This window comes from Erinaceus europaeus, chromosome 18, assembly GCF_950295315.1.
Source record: "Erinaceus europaeus chromosome 18, mEriEur2.1, whole genome shotgun sequence".
Taxonomy (NCBI): domain Eukaryota; kingdom Metazoa; phylum Chordata; class Mammalia; order Eulipotyphla; family Erinaceidae; genus Erinaceus; species Erinaceus europaeus.
This window is the reverse complement of record NC_080179.1, coordinates 64534033-64554444: the sequence shown is the minus strand read 5'-3', so window position 1 is coordinate 64554444 and position 20412 is coordinate 64534033. Positions and strand designations below refer to the sequence as shown.

General features: G+C 37.3%; 1 long non-coding RNA gene across 1 annotated transcript in view; it reads right to left on the bottom strand.

Moving 5' to 3' along the window:
* The window catches only part of LOC132534343 (uncharacterized), a 68669-nt gene extending 55889 nt beyond the window's left edge, over positions 1-12780 (bottom strand). Inside the window, exon 1 of the long non-coding RNA XR_009546075.1 lies at positions 12601-12780. This is a non-coding gene — a long non-coding RNA (uncharacterized LOC132534343). The remainder of the gene's footprint in view (positions 1-12600) is intronic.
* Positions 12781-20412: the final 7632 nt, after the last annotated feature.

Genomic DNA, 20412 nt, shown 5'->3' with positions numbered 1-20412 from the left:
AATATTTATTCTATGTGTCTGCATGCTTCAGTGAAGTGGGGACTCTTGATTTTTTTTCACATGTAGGGTAAAAGACAGAAAGAGAGATACCTCTCTTTGCATGGTGCTTGCATGTGGTGGTTAGAAACTCAAACCCAGCTCCTCCCACATGATAAAGTATTTGCTTTACCAGGAGAGCCAACTGAGATTTTTTTTTTTTTTTTTTTTTTACCAAGTTCCTTCTTTGCTGGTACTTCACTGCTCTGGGAAGATAAAAAGGAAGACACACAGAAAGAGCAGGAGAGATAACACAACACCAAAGCTTCACCCAGAGTTGTGAGGGCTGGAAGCACCAGTCCCAGATACTTATAAATGAAAGAGAAAGTGTGACATGAACATAAACTCTCAGATTTTTACACCAGATCTTTTAGCTTTTATTTCTTTCTCTCTAGATTCTAGTTATGGGGAGAGAGGAGGTAGGAAAAAGAAAGGACTAATCGTCCAGAGGGAGAATGCAGCTCCTTTCATAAAATCCACCATATCCTCCCTTCCCAAATTACTTCTATAGAAAATGGAATTAGAGTTCTATACAAACCAATGTTGATAAAAAGAACCATTCTCACTAGATACTCATCTGCTGACAATCAGGGGAAAATAAATAGAATTAATTCAATGACCAAAAACTCTTTGGTAAAACATAAAGCAGGAAAAATCTGAATAGACTATTTAAGCAGTCTGGATAATAACACTTTATAAAAAAATAAATGAGAAAGAAAAAAAGCCTTCTTAACCCTACGGCTGCATATACTTATATAATCTAAACTGCAAATCATCTATGAATGACTCATTATTTCAATATCTATATATTCCAACAGATATTTTCTATTGCCAAACTGTCTTTTTTCATACAGTTGAAGTTTAACTCTATTTGTATTTCAAACTCTTTTGCTGTCCACATAGCAATTCAAAACTGATGACTATTTAGAAATTATTCAGAATTTATTTTCTAATTTGGCTGACCAACTTAACAGATGTCTCACAGAAGATTTTTTTATACTAATATTTCCTGATGTTAGCAAAATTTTCAGTAAAGAAAAAGTTTCCCTTTGTCATTTCTTAGTTTCATGGAAGCAATCATCCCTTTTGACTCAGTTTCTACATTTATGTGCGTGTATATATATCACCTTTTCTGTTTCCATATTGGGAAATGATTGATCTATTGTAAAATTTATTTAAGTAAGCAATTTATATATTATTGTCTTGATCCAGTTTAAATTTAGCTGCTGATTTTAAGAGTAATTTCTGAACTGGGGAGATAGCATAATTTCTATGTAAAAGACTCTCATGCCTGAGACTCTGAGCCCTTAGGGTCAGTCCCAAGCACTACCAAAAGCTAGAGCTGACCATTGCTCTGGTCTCTATTCTCTCTCTGTGCATCTTCAACTCTGTATCTCTCTCACTAAGCATAAATAAATAATTTTTTAAAAAATAGTAATTTCTAGTGAATTAACTGGAGTATGTACATGAAGAGAAATGGAGGTTCATCTGCTATGAAAGTACTTTAGTTTGTAGACAAAGCAATCTAATGTTTTCTTTTCTCCTGTCTTTACTCAAATTCATCTGCTTACTATGCTAATTTTGCTAACATAAATAAATCGAAGAAACACTTACTTACAAAGTTAATAATAATTTCCTGGATAAACATTTCACAATAAAAATAAGTTAATAATTGCTAAAATGAAATTTTAGCAATTTTTAGGTTATAAACCCTTTAAATATATATATAATTACAAATTACTATTCATCATCTGAAGATTCCAACTGCTCTTGAGGTTTACTGTGTGCTTAACTAGAATTCCTTTATTTCATTAAGGCCATGCTTCAGCAATAACCAACTAAGAGATAAGTTGTTAAACCTTTGTTTAACTGGTAGTTTTAATTTAGAAAAAGCACCAAGTCTCCTTTATCCTTACTTATCTGACTGATATAACCTAAATAGATTCTAATCACAACTGATTACAGCTGATTAACTCAAAGTTACATATTATTTAAGGTAGAGAAGATACCCTTATTCCTTTTTAAAGGCTAATTATAAAGCTAGATAAATACACAGGAATTCATTTCTACTCAGAGCAGCTGAAAATACCCTCCTGTCTTACTGTAAGGGAGAAATATCTGGTTAAAAATCCCAGACAATTCTTAAATAAAAGAAAATCTACACAGCTACTTGTGGAAAGTCAGAAAAGAAGGGTACAAGCAAGTCAAAAAGATTTTTTTTGTAGATCTGTTCATTTTGGGGTTCTTTGGTAAGATGATCTCAGAAAGTGCTCCCATTTGATTCCACTTTGTCAGTATGACACTTAATGCAGCCTCAAACTGATCTCAGTAATTTTGATAAAAGTCAATTCAAGGAATGGTTTATTAATTTTAATAAAATTTGAAGTATTTTTTAATTTTTATTATATTGGACAGACTGAGAAATCAAAAGGGAGAGAAGAAGTAGAAAGGAAGACAAAGAGGTAACATCCAGAGGTCCTGCCAAGGGTTAGCAGCTGCAGTACTTTGCTCCCCTCCAACTAATTAAACCAACAGAAATGTCATGTGGAATCTCACCAATTTACAACTCTAACTTTTAAAGAAATACACTTAAATACATAGGTTCAGGCATGTGTGGTCAGTACACAGGAAAAAAGAGGAGGTGAAGGAGAGATTCTCAGGACTTAAGAAGCTGGGATTAATGGCAGCTAGTGTCATTTTTATTGTTATACAGTAGACCATATTGTATAAGGAAGGGAGGTGAAGATTTCTGAGCAGTCAGCTTGTGGACTCAGGGCCATTGTAATACTACCCACAAGGGTCACCAGGATTTAAAGGAAAATCTGACCAAGAACTAAATTGGTGTGGGCTAAAGAAATACATACATGGATAAAGAAATACATACAGCTTATCCTTTGAGTAAACCAAAGAAAGAAAATTCCCCATGCTTTTAATTCCTAGAGGATAGAAATGCAGCAGGAAGACCCAATATTTGCATCACAGGAACTAAACTTGCCTAATGACAAATGATAGAATCTCCCCTCTAAAAGTAGGATATATAAATAGGGAAAACCAAGACCATAGCCACACCATCACCTGATGCTACAACAGAAGACACACAAAATGCAGAAGTTAAAAAATACAACACAAACAGTGATGCTAGAAGCTACAAATGATACAGTAGACACAGATCTAGAAATAATCAGAGACAGCGTTCCAAAACCTCATGTGAAGGCAATTCAAGAAACTAAACTTAACATACACACAGAAACTCAAGAAATGAGATCATGCCACCAAAATGTTATAAAACTCTGAAAACAACCATAATAATAGTAAACACGCCCAACCGTTGTACAGTGAGAAGTAAACTTTGAATGCAATTCAGGTTCATGTACCAGGAAAGGGAAGTAGACTATATCAAGGAGAGGTGAGTATATCTGTGCTAGAATACATAACCATCATACTTGGTAAATGAATGAAAATATATAAACCTACCTAATAATATATGACAAAGGGACCAAACTGACTCAATGGGAAAAAGAAGATCACTTCAACAAATGGTGCTGGGAAAATTGGATAGCCACATGTAGAAAAGTGAAACTGGACATTTATCCATCACCTTACACTAAAATCAGATCAAGATTCATGATTAGCCAACAATTTGACTCTATATGTTAAGTCTTTTTTTCAGCCACCAGGTTCCATATGCTAACATTATGCTAACCAGACTTCCCTGGGCAGAGGACACCACCAATGTGTCCTGGCACCCCACTGCTCCAGAACCCTGTCACACTAGGGAAAGAGAGAAACAGGCTGGGAGTATGCCAATGCCCATGTTCAGCAGAGAAACAATTACAGAAGCCAAACCTTCCACCTTCTGTACCCCATAATGACCCTGGGTCCATACTCCCAGAGGGATAAAGAATAGGAAAGCTATCAGGGGAGGGGATGGGATACAGAGTTCTGGTGGTGGGAATTGTGTGGAATTGTACCCCTCTCTCTTATCCTATAGTTTTTGCCAGTGTTTCCTTTTTATAAATAAACATTTAAAAAACAAAATAAAATCAGACCAAAATAAGCCAAAGACCTGAATATTATACCAGAAAGTCTAACACTTATAGAAGAAACCTATGTGCAACTTTCCATACTCTTCATGTCAAAGATATAATTGGAGACCCAATCCCATAGGCAAGGAAATTTAAAATATAAGTAAATGATACTACATTAAACTAAAAAGCTTCTATACATCTAAACTACACAAGGATAATTGGGTAACTCAGTAAATGGAGAATACACTTGCATAACACACATCAGACAAGTGACTGATAGCAAATATATAAATAGTAGTACAGCTCTAATAAAGAAAAAAATAATAATGAATCATAAAATGGACCAAAGAACTAAACAATTTTTAAAGAAGAGATGTGTGTGGCCCACACTTATAAAAAACTGTTCCACTTTATTTATCATTAGAGATATAAAAATTTAAATTACACTGAGAATTAGCTCACACCTGAGAAAATGGCCTATATTAAAACAGGAAATGAAAAGTGTTGAAGAGATTTTGGAGAAAAAGGGACTCTGCTACCTTTCTTCTGGAACTACAAACTGGTACACCACTTTTGGGAGAGGGTGAAGGGTTGGCATTCCATGCCTAACGTCTCTGTACACAGTCTGATGTGAAGCATGATGAGGTGGTACCGCATTGATCAGGTTGGGATCAGGGGATGCAATATCATTTGGTCTGACATGAGAGAAGCATGAGGAAGTGAGCCCCACCCCAGAGATTCCAGGACTGGGGGAAATATAGACTCTATAGTGGAAGTGGGAGGTTCCTGCTTTCTTAGGGTTTAAGAAGACAATAGCTAGTTACTGCTATAATCACATTGTTTGGCAATTGGGTTAACTTTTAAAAATCCCTTTGTTAGGATTTCCTGTATCATACACACCATCACCATATTTTATGTACTTTGACATTATTTGTATATAGCTATACCACCAGTTGCTTCTGTTCTCCCTGATCTAAGCTTTTAAGAGGGACAACATTTCAAAGACTCAGCCTATGTATTAAGACTTAGACTGTGCTTTAAAACAAAACAAAACAAAACAAAACAAACAACAACAACAACAACAACTAGTATAGCCACAGGCCCTTTGGAATTTAACTAAAATGTGCCTACTAGCTATCTATAAAATGGAGGACCCCCGCCCCAACTCTTCATCTGCATTATTCCAGCCCTTAGATCCATGACTGGTCAACAATTTGTTTGGCTTTGTATGTTAACTCTCTTGTCAATCACCAGGTTCCAGATGCTAGCAGGATGCTGACCAGACTTCCCTGGACAGACAACCCCACCAATGTGTCCTGCAGCTCCACTTCCCCAGAGCCCTACCCCACCAGGGTAAGAGAGAGACAGGCTGGGAGTATGGATTGACCTGTCAATGCCCATGTTTAGTGAGGAAACAATTACAGAAGCCAGACCTTCCACCTTCTGCATCCCACAATGACCTTGGGTCCATACTCCCAGAGGGTTAAAGAATAGGAAAGCTATCAGGGGAGGGGATGGGATATAGAGTTCTGGTGGTGGGAATTGTGCGAAGCTGTACTCCTCTTATCCTATGGTTTTGTCGATGTTTTCTTTTTATAAATAAAAAAATTTTTTAAAAAGAAGATGGTCATTTTTAAGAATATGGTCATTCAAGTCTTAACTCACCACTACTGGAATCAAAGTCACTTGTTTACATAAAAATATACCCAAGTCACTTTCACCCACTTCAGCACTTCCAGTCTCTCCTAAGTCATCTATTTCTCAATTTCCTTCTAATTTACCTACTTTCTTATGTCTCTCTGAAGTCTTAAAGTCATAAAACATTATCCTATGGAGAAAGATATAAAAAATATACAGTAATTAAAATAAAAGTTGTTCTGTGAATACCTCATTTTTCATTAGGTTCCCTTACATGTTCACGAGAAAGCTAAAATGTACACCCAGTCACATCTGGAAGGAAATTCCACTGTGGTCTATCATTTACTCTCTAGCTGTAAAATTATTTCCTCTGTATTTCTTATATCATTAATATATTAACCGTGATTAAATTCTTATGAGTACAGAGTAGGTAAAAAACACCTTAGTGCCTCTCAAAACAATATTTGATGAAGAATGTAAGAAATATATCCCCCCCAATACCTGCTGAGCTCCAACTATGAAGTAAAACTGGTAGTAGCAATTTTAGATTAGCATTCACCAATTACCTTGCATTTATTAGTTGCTTTAAATGTTTTATTAGAATTGAAACAACCAATATTTGCTCATGTTTCATTAAATCCCATTTTCAATGTTCAGCTCAAACCCAGTGATAAAGAAGGGTCCTTTGAGCTTAGTGGTAATATCATCTAAGCCTGAAAATAACAGAAAAGACCTCAGAGTCAACATCTCTTTGGTCTAAGGTAACAAGAATACCTGAATAATTACTCAAAATTATAATACTAATAAAACATGAATAAAGAACCACTTACAGTTCATCCAGTATGAATTATTTTAAGCATGTCTAATAAAAGAAAGCTTTAAAAGAGTATTAGCAGAATTTATTTAATTGCAATGTGTGCTGGGAAGAGTTATATTATGTACCTGTGGCTTTTCAGAATCACACACATACACACACACACACACACACTTGTGCTTAATCCATATAATCAAACTAGAAAATAATAAAACTGGGAACTATTCTTCAAGAGTAAATTTTTGCCTACTGAGCTGCCAATTGTGGATGGATTCATGATTGATCAGAATAATACACAATGGCCCGGTGTAATTCTTTAGTGTGATGTTGTAAAATGGAGTATTGCTTCTGTTATTTTATCCAGTTTGCTTTTATATGACAGGGTTTATTGTGCATTATGTTGTAGCTCATTCCTCTGTTCACAATGCCTACTGATGTGTAATTATGACTTGTCTGAATTCTGAGAAGGAACAGTAAGTGAAAGGAAATCTGCAAGCACACTTGATTTATGAGTCCTGATACTATATAACAGTCCTAATCTGCCTGCTTAACTTAGCTTCAGGCTAACTTACTGTATAACACGCTCACGATTAGCACTGTAGCAAGTTGTGGAAGATTTACTCTGAAGGAGCTACTAGACTTTAAAAAAAAAAAAGATTTAGTCATTATTTCAGTTACAGGTAAGGAAATAAATTATTTCTTTTATAAAGACTTCCCGTCAGGAAATGACCATTATAAAAGCAATTTTATGTGGTAGCAAAGAGCAGTGTGTCAGATGCTTCCTCCATGGTAAATATTGTAGTGTTCTTGGACGTGTTTTATGATAAAACTGGCCATATGCTTCTTCCTCTTCTTTATTCACACAGAATAATTTTTGCCGGGTGCTATAATTGCAGTACAAGAATATCTATTTTGATCTAGGGCATCTGATTTTTTTTTTTTGCAAGAGTAGCCAAAACTAGAAATTACTATGGATGAGCAAATGAAAGCAAACCCATAAAGCAGTGACCTCCATGTCAGCAAGGAGAGATGTAAGCAAATTTGCCTTTTTTTAATCACCATTCACAAAGACAGATTCAGTTGAACTTAAGCATCACAGTCCCATTATTGAATCTGAGTATATTCAATTCACATGCTTTTAGTAAATTAAAGTTATAAATTACCCTTTGTTTCCTCAGATTCAATCTACATCACCAATAAGAAAAATACTCTTTTTCCAAAGCTTATCTGTGACCAGGTTTTGTTAAATGTCTAGCAATAAAAAAAAAAGAAAGAAAAGAAAAGAAAATTCATCTGTAATTCATACTCTGGTATGAAATAAACAGCTTTGATTGTGCATGAGGACATGCAAGCTTCTATGAGTCACTTACAGAAATATATTTAAATAATATCAATGAGATGGATTTTTCTAAATAAAAAAATATTCAAACCATTTCTATCTTGTTACTTTTGTCTTTTATTCACCCTAGATTTTATTTCCCCTGAATATTTCTCCTATAATCAGCAAAACATATTTTTTTCTCATTCGGTTTTCTGAAATATAAATTATCAATGGATAACTTCATGACAGAAAACAAAATTCTTGACAGTGGGTCTTTTCTAGGAAAAAAAAAAAGAAAAAATTCCCACAAAGTAGCAAAAATTAGAATCTTACTGGGAAAAGGAAGGACTGTGGTTATGAATATACTATTTTGACGCTTACACAACTGGAAAAGTTATTCAGAACAATGGCCTTTTATAGTGGACAATGCTCTATTAAATTCTGTATTTGTAAGAAATGTTTTTGCTTTATTTTGGTCATTTTATGATGAATAATTAGTTCATTTCATACTTGTTACACAAAAAGTCATTGCAATTCTTTACTTCCTGAGGTGAATTCATGCTAATTATCTTTCTCTTGTCACTATAGCATTTAGGAAATTGTGATTGACTAGTTTTTTGCCACTTGGGCAAAACCATTGCAGATATTTGCCAAAATGTACAAATAATGTTCATTGAACTAAAGCATTAAGTATTAAAGATAGCTCTAAATAATCATTTCATTTACCAATTATCAAATAAAAATTCATTCAACCATTTGAATAGCTTGTAATTGGAAACCAAATTGGTTTGCCCCAAAATGAGATTTCTTCTACCTATGAACTATTTAAATATTTTAACTATCAATGGAAAGCAAGGGTTAGGACAACTTAGAGTGAGCTCATAAACCATTCACTATTCTTGCTATACCAAATAGTTAAAAGTTGACTTCGCTTTAGCTCACACTCATAGAATAGGGAGCAATATTTCTCCTCTAGTCAGCCATCCTAATCAGTTTAAGTGTGTTATTCTCCTAAACTGACAAATATAGAACTATGATGAAAAAGCCAAGAATGAGAAATATAAATGAAAATTCTTTTGTAGAAGTTCTTCAGCATATTTTCAATGAAAATTTTTTACCCCATACACCCACATAAGTTATATATGGATAGTCTCAAGTGCCCACATAATTAACTACAACTCAAAGCAAACCTAATTAATTAATTGTGATGTATTTAGGACTCAAAAACCATCAAGGGAGTCAGGCTGTTAGTGCAGCGGGTTAAGCGCAGGTGGCGCAAAGCACAAGGACCGGCATAAGGATCCCGGTTCGAACCCCAGCTCCCCACCTGCAGGGGAGTCGCTTCACAGGCGGTGAAGCAGGTCTGCAGGTGTCTATCTTTCTCTCCTCCTCTCTGTCTTCCCCTCCTCTCTCCATTTCTCTCTGTCCTATCCAACAACGACAACAACAATAAAACAATAAGGGCAACAAAAGGGAATAAATAAAATTTTTTAAAAAATTTTAAAAAATCAATATTTTCTTGACATACATGAGCTAAAATCCTGATGCAGACACACAAAAGTATGTTTGTGAAGTGAAAATTTTTAGATTGTTCCAGGTTTTCCTTCAGGAATATAATTAAAATATTCCTCAGTTTTCCTCTACTAAGATTTCCAAATAAACAAATTTGAATTATCAGGCCATTTGAAATATAGCATGGGATTCTTACACTAATAATCATATTTATAAGAATAAATAAAATGCCAGTCTTAGGAAAGTTACCTTTACCAGGCTGCTATTTTTCCCTCTAAAAGAACCTTAGACTAGACTGCAACAAAGCTGAATTCAGTTTTCTTTTCCATTACATAGTTTTGAATCTTTGACATGTCATATTGTGTGTGTGTGTGTGTATATATATGTGTGTGTGTATATATATATATATATATACACATATATTTATATTTATTTATAATCTTCCAGGGTTATCACTCGTGCTCCATCAAGCACTATGAATCAACTGCTCCTGGTGGCTATTTTTTCATTTTTATTGGATAGTACAGAGAGAAACTGAGAGGGGAGAGAGATAGAGAAGGAGAAAGATAGACACCTGTATACTGCTTGTCAACTTGTGAAGCTATTACCCTGCTGGTGGGGAGCTGTGGGATCAAACCAGAATCCTTGTGTGGATCCTGTGCTTCATTCTATGTGTGCTTGACCCAGTGCACCACCGCTCAGCCTCCTATATTTATATATTTTTATTTGTTTTATTTTATTTATAGGATAGAGACAAAGAAATTAGAAGCAAGTGAGAGATAAAAGAGATAGTGAGTGAGACACTGATGATAATTTTTCAGCATTTGAAGGTTTCTGACTGCAGGTGGGGAAAGGGAACTTGAACCAGGCTTTGCACATAGTAATATGTGCACTTAACCAGATGTGCCACCACCCAGCCCCATATATTTATTTTTCAGGTGGTGTCAATAGTTCTCTGAGCTACAGATTTCATAAAAATGTGAAACAAAAAGTCAGAAAGAACTGTCTATTCAGAGAACCACAAATACACATAACATATTACATATCCTCTCAGGTCATTACATAGTGTAGCATCATCCTCAGCATGACCACTACACAGCTCTTGCCAAGTTTTACTAGCATCTCATTGGATTCTCCATCTCAAATTGCTCCCCATAGCTAATGCTGCCATCCAGGCAGTCTCCCAGATCCCCACACTCTGAGCTAACCCATCATTGATCACAGTAAGTACAACGTTTTGATTATAGACTTGAGGTTCTCCCAATAAAATCCCAAAGATTATTTGCTCCCCAAGGAACCTTTTTTTTCTCACTTTTATGGAAACAAACTCTTTTATCTGTAAATGCCTCTTTTCTATTTGAACTAGCTAGGAAGAGGGAAGGAGAGGGGAGGGAAGAGGTAGAGTGACATAAGTTCCTCTTACAATGGATAGGACACCCAGTCACCTAGCAATAGAAAAAACTGTAATAGTTGGTAAACCTGAAGAAGGAGGGGGGAGCCAGTCACGTATATATAATAGTAATAATAAAATAGAATAGAGTAAAAAACCCTAGCAGTCAGTCTGCAGCTTGGACACTCCTGATCAAAGACAGCTAATTGTAAGAAGTATCCAAAGGAAAAAAAAAAAAAAAACCTCCTGGTAGTCTTTCCCCAGGCAGGGTGAGGCTCTGATTGGTCAGATATTTTGTCCCTCAAATAGAGCTCCAGTCACTTAGAGAGAAAGAGAGAGAGAGAGAGAGAGAGAGAGAGAGAGAGGGAGAGAAGGAAACAAAAAAGGATTGGAATGACACCCCCTGGTGAGCCAGGAATCTTGGTAAAGAAAATAGCTCAGCAGGAAGCCTGCTAGGAGTGGCTGTCCAGCCCCTGGGGTCTGGTTATGGTGTGGGGGGGGGAGGGTTGAGCCTCATAAATAATCAAAAGATTTCCTTTCTTTTTCTTCCTTTTTCTAACCCAAGAGTGAGCTACAGGACCTCTCTTTGGTGTTACATTTAGGACCCCTTATTCACCCTCCTGCTGACAGCACAGTATTCTACCCTATCCAGCGAATCCTAGGTCACAAGCTGCTGCTTGTTGGAGCTCAGGCCAGCAGCTGCCTCCAAGTCCCCATCTTGGCTCCGCCTCAAAATGCACCTTTTTTTTTTTTTTTAAATATTTATCCCCTCTTATTGCCCTTGTTTTATTGTTGTAGACATTCTTATTCCTTTTGAAGGGAATACAAAATCCGCATCCTTGAGAATCTTCCCCAATTAATGGAGGTTTGACATATAATTTGCACCATTCCTAACCACCTAATGAAGTCTCTGTCCTGTGTATAAACTATAATATCAGTGCAGGTTACAAATCCAATGATATTTTTGTTCCTCCCTACTTGATTTCTTACTTGATTTGTAAGATAGTCATGCCCGTATTTTTTTGTATTACTTATTAAATAGACGGGCAGAAATTAAAAGGGAATGGGGAGAAAGGGAGAGAGACAGAGACAACTGCAGCCCTGCTTCACCACCTGCAAAGTTTAGATGGGGCCTGGGGGCTTGATCCTAGGTTCTTGTTCACTGTAACATGTGTGCTCAACCAGGTGGGCCACCACCCAGCCCCATTCCTGTTATTTTTTTTCTTTGGTAAGCCTAAAACACTAAATAAAGAAAGAATTCTGAGCATTCCCAGGGAGCATGTCACAGTACAGTGAAGCTATTCATTTCAGGAGATGTTGTTCTTCCTCTTTCTAATAATCATTTCAGGCCAAAACACATTAGAAAATAATTAGATAACAGGAGGTGGGGGCGGTAGCACAGCGGGCTAAGTACAAGTGGTGCAAAGCATAAGGACCGGCTAAGGATCCCGGTTTGAGCCTCCTGCTCCCCACCTGCAGGGGAGTCGCTTCACAGGCGGTGAAGCAGGTCTGCAGGTGTCTGTCTTTCTCTCCCTCTCTCTGTCTTCCCCTCCTCTCTCCATTTCTTTCTGTCCTATCCAACAACGAACGACATCAACAACAGCAATAATAACCACAACAAGGCTACAACAACAAGGGCAACAAAAGGGGAAAAAATGGCCAACAGGGGGCAGTAGTCCCAGTAATAACCCTGGAGGCAAAAAGTTTTAAAAAAATAAAATAATTAGATAACAAACACGTATTGACCCACTTACTTTAGTTGAGCTCTCTGCAAATGAAAAACAAACAAGCAAACAAACAAACCAAAAAAGGCTGTGAGGCCCATGGCAACATGGCGGCGCGCAGGCCCGTCGTCACCCACCTGCTCTTCCACATGGACGGGCTGCGGCGGACACCGGCGCCTGTACTCGGCTCCTCGTGCTGGTGCTGGTGCTGGTGCTGGTGCTGGAGCTGCCCCGGAGCCCCAGGACCTGCTGCGGGAGAGCCAGGCCGGGCTGCGGGACCTCCTCCCCACCTGCGGCCTCATGCCAGGTGCCGAGCGGCTGATCCAGCACTTGAAGAGACTCCGGGGTCACGCAGCCGTGACCCCCAGTTCGGGGACGTAGTCCTTCCGGCTCAGGACTCGGCGTCACCTGCCCTACTTCCGCCTGTTTGACCACGTGGTCCTGGGCGTCACCTGCCCTACTTCCGCCTGTTTGACCACGTGGTCCTGGGGGACGACCCCACCACCATGCGCCCAGGCAAGCCTTGCCCCGCTATCTTCCTGGCCTGCGCCCAAGGCCTCGGTGAGCGCTGGAGGCCTGGGTTCGAGCTGTCCCTGTCGCCTGGGACCCCCAGCTTGCGTCCCTTTCAGAGAAAGGCTACAGACAGGCTCCTGCCCAGAGCCCAGGCACGTTTCCAGAGGTCAGGGGCCTCAGGGCCCTCGAACCTGGGGCACAGGGACAAGGTGGAGAGAACTGGATGTGGGGGCTGGGGACACAGCACAGGGGCTCTGAAATAATATGAACAATAATAATAATAATGGTTCTGCAAAGAAAAAAGTGGTACATGAATCCTTAATTTAAACAAATTATACAGGTGGAAATCTTTATAAAATCATATCCAGGAAATAATTTTCTTTTTCTAATGATCAATTAAAAGCTATTAAAACTAATCACCCATAGTAGTTAATGTTAAATGCTTGTAGTTTCTCAACACACAGTACATGCTTAAGTGATAAAAACTTCAATATAGTATCTTACAGTTGTTCATTTAAATCTCTTTAAGGAAATCTATGACACAAGCACTTTTTAGAAAGGATTTACAGTAAATACAAACCCCATATACTTTCAGAATATATCTACCCACTTACACATTTTTATTATTTTAGTACTCGGGCTTTTAGTTTCAGATAGAGGTGTGGAGCGCAGAGAGAGAGAGACAGAAACAGAGAAAGAGAGATACTGTAGTAATATTTCATCACCATGTGGAGTCTGGAATTTAAATCCAGGTCCTCAACCATTATAAAGGAATGCTCCTAATCCCTAACACTCTAATTTAATTAAATATCTCTTATTATATGTCTTGACATTATCTTTAGCCAGTAAGAGTATGCTTTTTAATAGCATTTCTTTGGTTGATTGATTTCCATAATAAGCATGTTAGCAGAATATTTATATACTATGGTAGTCAAAACCTTCGCAAAGTCTCCCTTGATCAAAATACAATGCTGCTTAAATATGCTGGGTAATATATACTCTACCTACTTATTATGTCACATGAACTGGAGCTTTCCAACATGGCAACACACACGCTTGGGAGCCTGTAGCATTTTATAACAGGTGCCAAGGAAATGTAGACGACTGAAATACTAAAAGTAAAGTCATTTGGTAGACACAAACACTGACAATACCAAGAAAAGTAAACACTCATAAGTAGTATGAGGGGAAAAATATGGAAGGGGAATCATTTTTAGTCTTCCCAAAAACAAATGCAATAAAGCATGCATACACACAAATAGATATATTTCCAAGATGTTTGTTTATTTTACTTTACAATGTACAATGTTCTCTCTCTGACATGTTGATTCTCAAGTATTAAATAAAAAATGAAAGGTAGGGGATCCAGGGTCATTAATTCATGGTAAAAGATAAAGTCTACAAAGACTAAGGAAATGCATGAAACATCACAAATAATTGTTCTCTTATCGCCTTTAGAATATTTGACTTGGTGTTTGGGCTAGTGATATATAGGCATACTCCTAACCAGATAGTATACTTCCTCCCACTTATTTTTGCATGATTTATTAGACTGAAAGTGATGCCACTGAACACAGTATATGTAATTTTTAATAAATACATTTCCAACTGAATCTTATATTTTAATTCTATGCAAAATACATCTCCCAAGGAGAGACTGATTCTCTAAGGTTCACTGATAACTTCATAAGGATGTGTTCTGTGAAAAAAAAAATCTGAATTTTGACATGCTTTTATTTCAATGTGACAACTGTATGTAAGTGAAGAAATGGTGCAAATAAAACTAATAGTTAATATCAGAATTTATGATAAAAAAATATAGGATTTTAGGTATGTAGTCATGAAATGCAAATTAAGTTTAGGATTTTATTTTAAAAATTGTTAAATTGATTGAGTGCAAATGGGTGTTTAAATATAACTACCAACTACAGTAGCACAGTATCATGAAATGGCTATAAATATATATATGTATGCAAACACCTTTTTGGTCTTTCTGAGTAAACTTCAGAATTGTTTCCAATTCTCAGTGAGGCAAGCATTCCAATTTTATGCAATATTAGCAGGGGTAACTAATGATGGCTAATTTTTGCCTGTAGTATTCCCTCCAATCTGCTCGTGCACTTTCAGTTTCTCTGGCAGGAGCAGCATTTGTAAATTTTCTGGTCACTAAGCACTCAAGTACAATTGTAAGTGATCAGTTTACAATTGGCAAACAAGAAGAAAATATAGGGGGGAAAAGATTGCTTTCATATATTTCTAATAAAAAAAAAGCCATAAAAAATCTTGAAAGATCTCTGCGTGGGAATATTTCTTCTGTCTGTGACATTATTTTGTTTTGAAAAGCTAGATGTTTGTAAGAGAGCATCTGTTCTTTAGAAAGATGAAACCACACATTTTGAGGGAGCTTTATTATACACCAGGCTTAAGAACATTTTACTCTTACAAATTAGCCATTTTTCATTTATATTTATTTATTTATTAATAAAAAATGGTTCTGAAATTACAATACAATGCAAAATGGCATCTTATCAACTTTACAAGTCAATTATTTCAAACAAAATGCATCAGAGAGGGAAATGATTTTTCCAAAACCTGATATTTGAAAAAACTTATTTATCAAGACATAACAGAGCCTGTATGAAAGTGTAATTTTAATGAGAATGAGTCTAACATTTTAGAACTTCAAGTAACTAAATGTTTACACAGAGAATATTTAGTACAAGTGAAACTGTGCCATATTTTAAACTCAAGGAAAGCTGGTACAGATCCATTTTAATCATCACACAGTCGTATCAAATTAAATCATTGCTCAGAAACCTCCCAGACATATTTTGCTTAAGCTGCACAGAGAAAGACTCTAATGAGGAGCTATGTCACAGGGCAACTTTAGGGACCACCTTTCATAGAGGAATCCACTATTTGTCAGAGAATACTTGTTATCGTTCCTGGTACTGATAAGCCAGTGCAGAAGTTAACACTTTGTAAGCTTGCAGCCTTGGAACCTCAAAACACGGGGTATCTTAAGATAACCTGAAGCCTTGCTGTGGATAAATAATGAACAAAAGAATGAACTGCTGAGTAAGAGATGTTGAGTTTCCAAATAATTCACAAGTCAGCTCCTTTAAAAAATATTTGATAGGCCAGTGAGAATTTGAGAGGGGAAAGGGAGATAAGAAGGAGCTATACCTGCTACTCTCTTCCCTGATCCAGCTTTCTAGCCCTTTTTTCCAGCCACGACATCATCTCCCCAGACAGTAACCTGGGTCCACCTGCATATCAGATATCAGGCTCAGGAAAAAACTAATAAAAGTCATGGGTCCTTTGGAATATACCTAAAGTAGACTTACTAGCTATTTCCAAAACAGAGACCCCAAATCTTCATCTGCAATATTCCAGCCTTTAGGTTCATGATTAATCAACAGACAACCCCAACAACATGTCCTGGAGCTCCTTTCCCCAGAGCCCTGCCCCACTAGGGAAAGAGAGAGGCAGACTGGGAGAATGGATTGACCTGCCAACACCCATGTTCAGTGGGGAAACAATTACAGAAACCAGACCTTCCACCTTCAGCACCCCATAATGACCCTGGGCCCATACTCCCAGAGGGATAAAGAATAGGAAAGCTATTGGGGGAGGGGATGGGATACAGAGTTCTGGTGGTGGGAACTGTACCCTTAACCTATGGCCTTGTCAGTGTTTCCATTTTATAAATAAATATTTTCTTTTTTTTTTTACAAAAAAGAACTATACCTGCAGCACTGCTTCACAGATCAGCTTTAAAAATAATTTATTTGATAAGGCAGTGAGGAAATGAGTGGGATAGTGGAGAGAGATAGAAGAGGAGAAGAGAAGAGAAGAGAAGAGAAGAGAAGAGAAGAGAAGAGAAGAGAAGAGAAGAGAAGAGAGATGCCTGCCTGTAACACTGCTTTATCTCTAGTGAAGCTTCTTCCTTGCAGCTAGAGACTGAGGGGCGTGAGCCCACCTCTTTGTACATGGTAACATGTATGTTCAACCAGCTGTGCCACCACCCATTCCCACACAGACTAGCTTTAGTATAAACTGATTTACACTTTGCAAAGGTGACATTGTTTTATTGGGTTGTCTGAAAAAACCATGGCATATTTTTCTATATTTTCCTAGGCACAAGTGTGTCAGGTCTTTTTTTCTGAGACAGCCCAATATATGCTTGGACTGCATGCTTGTCACTGTTAGATTTTTGCTCCACTGATAAACCAAGAGGGTGCATTCTAAGCTAAACTCATAGGCTTCCGTGAAGCCAAGGTGCCAAATTAGATTTAAAAATATCTTACATTATGGCTTAATTTCATGTTTTCATTGAAGCCCAATCACGTTGGCTGCCATTCAATAGACTACAAAAGTCTGATAGATGATGAATAAAGGGTATTAAAAATGAAGGAAACCTTGCCAACTAACGGGAAACATAATGGTTATTTTTACCTAAGCAGAACACACATGTTCCTATTAGTAAAATTACACACCCTGATCCAAAAATTCTTCCTGTTCGCTTAAAGGATTTCACTTCTAGTGACATGTTTTCAGGGCATTTTAAATGATAGTCCCAATAAAGTGGAGAAAGAATAGGACATCACAAAGCATAGCATGCCTTTGACCTTATTTAAAAGAATGTCCTGTTATAGCACAGTAACACCTCCAGCAGCTCTCCTCCCCACCCGGTTCCCACACACATACTCTACCTGCCCTGTACCACTTGATCTGAGGAAGTTGTCCTTAGAAGAAAACATGAATGTCCTCTTTTTGAGTCAACAGATACCCACCTACCTGATGATATTTTTCTGCCACATGAAAATTTCAGACAAAACAGTGGGCCCTAAATATATATCTATATGACAGCATTTTTGTAATTATTTGCCATTTCCTGCTCTCTGGATAACTCAGTTCTGAATTGTGAAAAGAAAATTAAGGTAAATTTATTAATATTAGAAAAACCACCAAGAAGGGGCCAAAACCTCTTGATGAAAGGAAATGGGCTAAAGATAAAAAAACAAACAAAAAAACAGGGTTGGACAGAAAAAAAAAAAAAAAGGAGGGACTAATATCAAACATACAAACAAAACCAACAATGTTTAGTCTCTGCAAGAATCAGAATGGGGATGGGTTGTGGGAGGGGAATGAGACAGATAGTTCACCAGATAGGGCCTGAATTCACAGCACACTTGGCACCCCTTCAGTACTCTGTACAACACAGAATAGGTGTGGGGCAGGCAGGCTCCTGTGCTGTGGTATCTTTCCTTCTCTACCTCTATATCTGAATGAAAAAGTTAGTTTTTTTTGGGTTTTTTTTTCCATTCACTGAGAGGAGCAATGAATGAGTCATGAATGCTTGCGGCCTAGGTTCTGAAAAGAGAAGAAAAAGGAAGGATGGAAGGAAGGAAGGATGGAAGGAAGGAAGGATGGAAGGAAAGAAGGATGGAAGGAAGGAAGGATGGAAGGGAGAAAGGAAAGGGTACTATTCAAGTATGATAATACAATAAAGATCATTAACTACCTTGAAAATCAATTTAGTTCCATCAGTATGATTCTCCCACATATTTCTCTTTTATAAACCCATCACTTCTTTCTCCCCATCCTTCTCTGGCCACACATTGGCAAGAACTAACTCCTAACTTCTCTATTTCTGTAGTTTGGTCATTTTGAAAATTATACTAATGGAACCCTTGAAACTGCAGTCGTCAGGGGTGAACATTTTCTTTCAGCATAATTCTCTGGCGATTATTTTAAACTAAATTCTAAAGAATATCAGTATTTTGTTCCTGTTTACTATTGAGATGTATTCCATAACAGGTAAGGGACACATACCTACATTCTAGAGTGATGCATAGGTTATCTGTGTAACCTCTTACTCATTGGAAATAAATATGTATTTTAAAAATATTAAGTGGGAACATTCCAAGTTACCCCAATATCAGGACCCATCTTCCTCAGGTGTAGCATAGAGTTATGGCCTGTCGAAGCCCATGTTCAGTGGGGAAGCAATTACAGAACCCGGACCTTCCACCTTCTGCATCCCACAACGACCTTGGGTCCATACTCCCTGAGGTGTATGATAAAGAATAGAAAAGCTATCAAGGGAGGGGATAGAATACGGAGGTCTGGTGGTGGGAATAGTGTGTAGTTGTGCCCCTCTTATCCTATGGTTTTGTCAGTGTTTCCTTTTTATAAATAAAATATATGTTATGTGGTTGAACCCACTCAACATCTTAGATAACATTTGCATCACGTTTAAGTGACAAAACTAGCACAAAAAATAAATATAAACATTCTGATCCAAATGAAAAGATGATAGGATATAGTTTTCTTTGGTGATTTGGCTATATGGATACTTGAGCTAAAGCAGATACAACCTTATTAATATTGAATTCTCTTAAATACTTATCATTTGAATTCTGTCCTTTACACTGAGGGTCTATGGCTGAATGTCCCAAGGGACTCATTCCACAGAAGATATCCCTTCTTAATCTAATTCTGATTTTTTAACACCACACTGTTTTTAATTCTCATTTCCTTGCTGATCATCCTCAAGGAAATTTATATTCAGATGAGAACCTCAGACAGCAATGCAACCAGCAACATTAAAGTAGACATAGCTTATGATGAGGATCCACCCTCTTGGCAAGTTTCTTAAACAATCTGCACTGCAGTGGTTTTTTTGAGTAAAATAGGCATAACATTATCAATTTCTCTATGATTTGAAAATGAATCAAAAAGAACATGAAAACGTAAACTCCAAAGCATTAAAAAAAATAAAATAAGCAAAGTAGACATAGGTGGAAACAAGAGAAGGAGTAATTATAGCAAGCCCTGGGCAACTAAACATTGAGCCAAAAGTCAGACAGCTGGAATTCCTCTTACATTCAACCCATTATAATTTTGTTCTATCTTGTTTTCAGCACAAGGTCTCACACATACACTATACGAAAAAAGAAAGAACTCACTGGTATTATTATTATTATTACTATAGTTATTTGAGAAGGAAAGGATGAGTAAAAGAGAGAGGTGATGGAAGGCCATAGAACCACTTGATCATTTGTAAAGCTTCTCGGTTGCCATCCAATACCCCGTATGGTTGTGTGATTCAAACCTAGGTCTCCTGCATGACAAGTTATGTGCTGCAGGGTGGAGGGTACATAGCATAATGGCTATGCAAACAGATGCCTGAGGTTCCAAAGTACCATGTTCAATTCCCCATACCACCATAAGCCATAAGAGCTGAGCGATACTCTGGTTTAAAAAAAAAAAAAAAGTATCTTGTAGACAAGATTTGTGCTGTAGCAGTTGAACTCTCCCACATCTTTAATAGTAGCTCTGTAGTGTATAGTTTGAGGTCATGAAGTGTGATGCCTCAAGTTTTGTTCTTTTTCCTTAAGATTGATTTGATAGTCCTAGGGTGTTTTTTT